Source organism: Lingula anatina, unplaced genomic scaffold (genome assembly GCF_051362555.1).
Source record: "Lingula anatina isolate TDL-2025a unplaced genomic scaffold, LinAna3.0 unanchor82, whole genome shotgun sequence".
NCBI lineage: Eukaryota > Metazoa > Brachiopoda > Lingulata > Lingulida > Lingulidae > Lingula > Lingula anatina.
This window is the reverse complement of record NW_028257603.1, coordinates 6,178,178-6,184,150: the sequence shown is the minus strand read 5'-3', so window position 1 is coordinate 6,184,150 and position 5,973 is coordinate 6,178,178. Positions and strand designations below refer to the sequence as shown.

Sequence of the window (5,973 nt, the reverse complement as noted above, 5' to 3'; positions counted from 1 at the left end):
GTTAATTTTCAGGCATTTTCTGAGAGGGGCCCCGAATGGTTCTTCAGGAGCGGCCCACAGATCTGGCTGGATGACAGAAGAAAATTTTTTGAATATTATGCATCATTTCATTACTCTTAGATAACCATGAATCCCATCTAGGTGTCTCAGCACTTAATCTAGCAAGAGAAAATGGCATAGTCATGCTTTTTTTCCCTCCACACTGTTTCCACAAATTGCACAAACTGGCCACTGAGACTGAACTCAAAACCAAAAGAATGAAGAGACGTACAAAACCAGTTAAAAGGAGAATCAAGTAGCAAGAGCAAGATGCTGAATGTTTAGTATGTGGAGAACCATTTACTAATAGTAAAGCTGCTGAAACATGGGTTAGATGTATCCGTTGTTTGAATTGGTCACATGAAGAATGCACACCACGAGACCAAAACTACATATGTGATAACTGTGAATCTTTTTTGTTAAAACAAAGACAAGGATTTATGAAACTAATACCAGTATAAGGTTGATATTGTAAATTACCATTGAAACGTGTTTATTTGCTATTATTTGTTAAAAACCCATTAATACCATTATTCATGTTAGTCTGTTTGAAATAAGAGAATTTGTTGTTTGAATTGGCTACGTATACATGAAGAGCGACGCACACCAGGAAACCAAAAATACATTTGTGATAATTGTGCACCTGTTGTTTGAATGTTAAAAGCAATGAGCTGAAGCTCACAGTTCAAACAAAGTAAAGGGTTTGAGAATTGAATACCAATTTAAGATTGAATTTGTTAGTTTCTTTAGAAACAAGAGTTTATTATATGTTTGAAAAGTAGTTTTAAACCATTATTTGTTTCTTTTAAATTGATGTATTTGTAGTTTGAATTGGTCAAATGAAGAACGCAAACCAGAAGGCCGAAACTACATTTGATAATATTATGAATCTGATATTAAAACAAAGTCAACATTTAGGACTGGGTTCCCATACTTAGATCGATCCATCTGGATCGACCTAACTCCCTGGGGGTTCATGCTAAATTGCTATCAGCTCAAGAGGTTCAAATGTCTGTCACGCCTACCGAATCAGCTAGGGGTAAAGATAATTACCCCCTAACAGTTTTACAAGGAGTGACAGATGTTTAAACCAGTCAGTTTGATAGCAATTTAGTGAGACTCCCCAGGGAGAAAGATCAATCCAAATATCTGTGGGAATGGTCCCTAAGTTGTGCATTTAATACCAGTTAAAGGTTGAAATTGTTACTTACTTTTATAACAAGAGTTAATTATTTGTTAGCATTCATAAAAAACATGTTTTATACCATTATTTGTTTATTTCAAAATAAAAATGTTTGAATCAAAAATATTTGGGCTCCTGTTATATTTTTCTACGTATGCAAAGTAATGATATAACACACAGAAACCTTAATAAGTCTGCCTCATTTGAACTACTGATTCAGCAAAGACTCTAAAAATTCAACTTAATATAATAAGAATGTGTAAAAGTGCATTTAATGTCATTAACGCGGAATAAAAACTGTATTTATTAGGGTAGGGAGTCAACTTGCCCCAGCCCCCCTGACGTCACATGTGGTTTTTGTTTAATTGTGTTCCACCTGGAATTATTTTAAAAAAATTATGACATTGCATTTATAGCATTTATAACTCATTCCTAGTTGTCTCTACAAGACCAAAAGTGTCTAAGTGGGCCAACTAGCCCCTGACTCCCCTACACAATTCCTACTCTCAGACTATACAACCTCTGAACCAATGAAACCTCATGCAAGTGAACCTTCTGACTAGCACACCTTTGGAACAGCTGGACATTTACATCTTCAAACTATCAGACCAATGAACCTTCTGACTATTATAAAACCTTTTGAACCATTGGATCTTGGCATCATCAAACTATCAGACCAATGAACCTTCTGACTATTATAAAACCTTTTGAACCATTGGATCTTGGCATCATCAAACTATCAGACCAATGAACCTTCTGACTATTGAACCTTTTAAACCATTGGATCTTGGCATCATCAAACTATCAGACCAATGAACCTTCTGATTATTGAACCTTTTAAACCATTGGATCTTGGCATCATCTAACTATCAGACCAATGAACCTTCTGACTATTGAACCTTTTAAACCATTGGATCTTGGCATCATTAAACAATATCAGACCAATGAACCTTCTGACTACTGAACCTTTTGAACCATTGGATGTTGGCATCATCAAACTATCAGACCAGTGAACCTTCTGACTGCTGTCATTCACCATTTAACAATGAACTTACAAAAATTTCATAAATTCACAAAAATACCCCTGAAAAGGGCCGTTTTTCCCGAGGACGTAGAAGCAGTGGCTTCTATTTTACAGTGTAGTTTTCTTGGCTGAGGTTAGTCTTCGTTTCACTTTGCTGGCTAGCACGCGGCTCTTCTTCTTGTCCTTCATGGCGAGAATGAGGAGTCTCATTTGCTCCATGATCTGGTTGTTTGTGGTCGTTGAAGTAGAGGGTTGGTTTCCTGGCGTGTACACGCCGTGGATGTTGAAGTGCTCTTCCGCCCTGGATTCCCTCTCTTCTGCCTTTGCTAAGCTTTCCTTAGCTTTGTCTACGAAAGCTTGCGTGTGGGCCTCGATCGCGGATTAAGCTCCGTTGCGGCCTTGTCTTGTATGTTGATCATTGCTGCCAGAAGGATGTCGTCATCAGGGCACCCCCTGAAGTCTACACGGCATCTGACATGGTGGGCGTTGTTGCTGAGTTGTGTGAGCATGTGATCCGCCCAGTCAGAGCAGCCTTTCAGGTAAGCTTTTGTTCTGACGACTTCGTCGTGGTAGGGGTTGCCGTTGACTCCTGGGGGGCCGGCTGTAATTGGCGCCGGTCTCTTGGGGATTCTCCCCCTGGGTGGTGCAGTGCTATGCCAGTTTTTTGATTCCATTTTTCTAGGTTTTTTCCATTCCCTAGGAGATCGTTTTCCTCTGATACTTGTTTGATGATACATAGTGAGCGCGTTGTGAAAGAAATTGCTGTATTGCCAGACTTATGCCTTCCATTGAGAGTGTGCTGCTTTAAGTATACACCCTGCTGAGGGGAGCACCGACGTTAAGGAGCTATGTGGTGTTGTGTGCTTCCCGTTGGTTCTAAAAGTGTGTCATTAAGGAGCTTTGTGATTGGCTGATTGTCAAGCCATTGTCCGGTGTCTTATGTCTTGACTATTCAAGAATGTATGCACAGAATCCCCCGACAAGTGTAAATTTTGGTTTTAGTGGTTGTTTGTCAGGTTTTCTTGATTATTACTATTGTTCCCTAGTGAGTAATAGGAACGTAGTTGTCTCGCCTACGTGGTATGTGATTATCATTATCATATGTTCGTGTATTTAGGTACATAGATCATTTTGTTTCTTGTGATCCGTAGGTTAAGGCGTGTTCTGATGAAGCAGAAAAAACCCCGTCACGCCAGTACCCAAAACACTAGCTACAAAATAACCAGTGTTAAGGGACGGTTCCCGGTTCGGACAGTCCCACATTGCGGCCGGCCCCAGGGCCAAATAGCTTAAGTGTTGGGGGTGGTGGGCTCATGACCTAGTTAGATTCCACTTTACCAGAATAACACGATTCAGAGCTGGGCCTCTGAGGACGTGTATTTTTACAGCGCCCCTTGCAGAGTAGACAGCGGCTCTTAGAGTGTGTTAGGCTTTTCGCCTTTATTATGAGAACCACTTGTCTTAGATAGGAAGGTAGGTGTCTCGCCTGCCTGGTATGAGATACATAGTCACTTATATATGTAGGGTGCCCTGAAAAGGACATTCCGTGCTGAGTAGAGAGCGACTCTTAGAGTGTGTTAGGCTTCTCGCCTTTATTATAGGGAAAGAGCGTCTAAATATAAGAGAGTAGGTGTCTCGCCTACTTCGTATGAGATTTATAGATACCGATCTACACAGGGGGCCCTGAAAAGGGCATTTCGTGATTGGCACAATAGAGGCGTCTCGCCTGTCGAGGGAAGGGGGAGGGTGGACTGGTTGCAGAAAGCGCTTTTCGGTCAACAAGTGACCTTCATCAGCTGCAGAGTCCGATTCAAGAAAAAAAAGGAAAAATTTAGGGACGTAAGGGCTGGTAAGCAAAGGTGTCTCGCCTTTGTTTAGTAAGTTTTCATCAATGGTGTCTCGCCATTGTGGATGATACGGGCCATCTCGGCTTTTAAGTATCATGCTTTGTTTAGTGATTTTCATCAATGGTGTCTCGCCATTGTGAATGATACAAGCCATCTCGGCTTTATAGTAACATGCTTGATCACAAGTGTCTCGCTTGTGTCAAAGTGGACGGTATGAATCGAGCGTGTGAATGGCTCAAGAGTCGGAGGTCGACTGAGGATTTGTTGAAATTGTGTCAAATCGAGAACGAGGCCGCGATCTGATTGGTTGTTTCAGTTATGAGTTTTGATTGGCTGTTCTCGTGGTGTATCTTGATCCTATCTGTTTAGATGTAGTTTATTTGGTTTCATTTTTGGCAAGGTTTTTTAACCTCGGATCAAATTTATTAGTATTCTTATGCTGTGCATTTGCGTGTTAACACTGAATTTTCATTTGCCGGGATGGTCTGTATAGGTTTCGGGCACCTCTTTTAATTTTGGAAGGCTTTTTCCTTGTTGCTTATAAATAAACTGAGATATCATCTCGCCTTTTATTTGCGATGTTTGTGTCTTATAAGTCGATCGTGCCCTGTAAGTGTTTAAAATTTGGTCTAAGTGAGATTATGGCATTTTGCTTTATCTCCAGAATGACTTTTCTTTTCTTTATTGATTATAAATAAGTGTGGGGAAGGCATCTCGCCTTTTATTTGCATTTTTGCGCTCTATTTGAACATTCAGGTTTGGCTTTTCCTGGTAGAAATGGGTGGCCCTGAAAAGGGCCGTTTTTCCCGAGGACGTAGAAGCAGTGGCTTCTATTTTACAGTGTAGTTTTCTTGGCTGAGGTTAGTCTTCGTTTCACTTTGCTGGCTAGCACGCGGCTCTTCTTCTTGTCCTTCATGGCGAGAATGAGGAGTCTCATTTGCTCCATGATCTGGTTGTTTGTGGTCGTTGAAGTAGAGGGTTGGTTTCCTGGCGTGTACACGCCGTGGATGTTGAAGTGCTCTTCCGCCCTGGATTCCCTCTCTTCTGCCTTTGCTAAGCTTTCCTTAGCTTTGTCTACGAAAGCTTGCGTGTGGGCCTCGATCGCGGATTTAAGCTCCGTTGCGGCCTTGTCTTGTATGTTGATCATTGCTGCCAGAAGGATGTCGTCATCAGGGCACCCCCTGAAGTCTACACGGCATCTGACATGGTGGGCGTTGTTGCTGAGTTGTGTGAGCATGTGATCCGCCCAGTCAGAGCAGCCTTTCAGGTAAGCTTTTGTTCTGACGACTTCGTCGTGGTAGGGGTTGCCGTTGACTCCTGGGGGGCCGGCTGTAATTGGCGCCGGTCTCTTGGGGATTCTCCCCCTGGGTGGTGCAGTGCTATGCCAGTTTTTTGATTCCATTTTTCTAGGTTTTTTCCATTCCCTAGGAGATCGTTTTCCTCTGATACTTGTTTGATGATACATAGTGAGCGCGTTGTGAAAGAAATTGCTGTATTGCCAGACTTATGCCTTCCATTGAGAGTGTGCTGCTTTAAGTATACACCCTGCTGAGGGGAGCACCGACGTTAAGGAGCTATGTGGTGTTGTGTGCTTCCCGTTGGTTCTAAAAGTGTGTCATTAAGGAGCTTTGTGATTGGCTGATTGTCAAGCCATTGTCCGGTGTCTTATGTCTTGACTATTCAAGAATGTATGCACAGAATCCCCCGACAAGTGTAAATTTTGGTTTTAGTGGTTGTTTGTCAGGTTTTCTTGATTATTACTATTGTTCCCTAGTGAGTAATAGGAACGTAGTTGTCTCGCCTACGTGGTATGTGATTATCATTATCATATGTTCGTGTATTTAGGTACATAGATCATTTTGTTTCTTGTGATCCGTAGG

The 5,973-nt window shown here is 41.7% G+C and overlaps 1 long non-coding RNA gene across 1 annotated transcript; it reads right to left on the bottom strand.

Annotated features, from left to right (window-relative positions):
* Positions 1-253: 253 nt before the first annotated feature.
* On the bottom strand, positions 254-2,298 carry LOC147759296 (uncharacterized). Its single transcript, XR_015331609.1, has 2 exons — positions 2,106-2,298; positions 254-1,907 (listed from the first exon to the last, which is right to left on the bottom strand). It is a non-coding gene; the product is annotated as an uncharacterized LOC147759296 (long non-coding RNA).
* Positions 2,299-5,973: the final 3,675 nt, after the last annotated feature.